Source organism: Manis pentadactyla, chromosome 9, assembly GCF_030020395.1.
Source record: "Manis pentadactyla isolate mManPen7 chromosome 9, mManPen7.hap1, whole genome shotgun sequence".
NCBI lineage: Eukaryota > Metazoa > Chordata > Mammalia > Pholidota > Manidae > Manis > Manis pentadactyla.
The window spans coordinates 19,591,561-19,593,367 of NC_080027.1; positions in this window are offsets into that span (position 1 = coordinate 19,591,561).

The following is a 1,807-nucleotide window of genomic DNA, read 5'->3' on the forward strand; positions in this document are numbered from 1 at the left end:
ATTTTTGAATTCAGTTTGATAATCTTTTGTTGAGTATTTTTGCTTCTATGTTCAGGGATATTGGTCTATAATTTTCTTCTTTTGTGGTGTCTTTGCCTTCTTTTGGTATCAGAGTGATGCTTGCCTCGTAGAATGAGTTTGGAACTATTCCCTCCTCTTCTACTTTTTGGAAAACTTTAAGGAGGATAGGCATTAGGTCTTCACTAAATATTTGATAAAATTCAGTGATGATGTCATCTGTTCCAGGAGCTTTTTCTTAGGTAGTTTTTTGATTAACAATTCAGTTTTATTGTTGGTAATTGGTCTGTTCAGATTTTCTGTTTTTTTCTTAGGTCAGCTTTGGATGGTTGTATTTTTCTAGAAAGTTGTCCATTTCTTCTAGGTTATCCAGTTTGTTAGCATATAATTTTTCATAGTATTCTCTCAGTTCCTTGTATTTCTGTGGTGTCCATAGTGATATTTCCTTTCTCATTTCTGATTCTGTTTATGTGTGTAGACTCTCTTTTTTCTTGATAAGTCTGGCTAAGGGTTTATCCATTTTGTTTATTTTCTCAAAGAACCAAGCAGCCTCCTGCTTTCCTTGATTTTATTGTTTTATTCTTCTCAATTTTATTTATTTGTGTATTCATCTTTATTATGTCCCTCCTTCTACTGACTTTGGACCTCATTTGTTCTTCTTTTTCTAGTTTCATTAATTGTGGGTTTAGACTGTTCATATGGGATTGTTCTTCTTTCCTGAGGTAGGCCTGTACTGCAATATACTTCCCTCTTAGCAAGGCCTTTGCTGCATCCGACAGAGTTTGTGGTGTTGAATAATTGTTGTCATTTGTCTCCATATATTGCTTGTTCTCTGTTTTTATTTGGACATTGATCCATTGGTTATTTAGGATCACACTGTTAAGCCTGCAACATGTTTGTGTTTTTTAGGGATTTTTTGTTTTCGTTGCATAATTTATTTCTAGTTTCATACCTTTGTGGTCTGGGAAGCTGGTTGGTACAATTCCAATCTTTTTGAATTTACTGAGGCTCTTTTTGTGGCCTAGTATACGATGTGTTCTTGAAAATGTTCCATGTGCACTTGTGAAGAATGTGTATCCTGTTGGTTTTGGGTGGAATGTTCTGTAGATATCTGTTAGGTCCAACTTTTCTAATGTGTTGTTCAGTGCCTCTGGGTCCTTACTTATTTTCTGTCTTGTTGATCTGTCCTTTGGTGTGAGTGGTATGTTGAAGTCTCCTAAAATGAATGTGTTGCATTCAATTTCCCCCTTTAATTCTCTTAATATTTGTTTCACATATGTAGGTGCTCCTGTGTTGGGTGCATAGATATTTATAATGGTTATATCCTCTTGTTGGGCTGACCCCTTTATCACTATGTAATGTCCTTCTTTGTCTCTTGTTACTTTCTTTTCTTTGAAGTTTCTTTTGTCTGATACAAGTACTGCAACTCCTGCTTTTTTCTGCCTTTTAATTGCATGAAATATCTTTTCCCATCCCTTCACTTTTAGTCTGTGTATATCTTTGGGTTTGAAGTGTGTCTCTTGTGGGCAGAATATAGACAGATTTTGTTTTTTTATCCATTCAGTGACTCTATGTCTTTTGAGTGGAACATTCAGACCATTTACATTTAGGGTGATTATCAGTAGGTATGTACTTATTACCATTTAAGGCTTTAGATTCATGGTTACCAAAGGTTCAAGGGTAAGTTCCTCACTATCTAACAGTCTAATTTAACTCATTTAGTATGCTATTACAAACACAATTGAAATGGTCTTTTTTTTTTCATTCTTTTTCTTCCTCCTCCATCCTT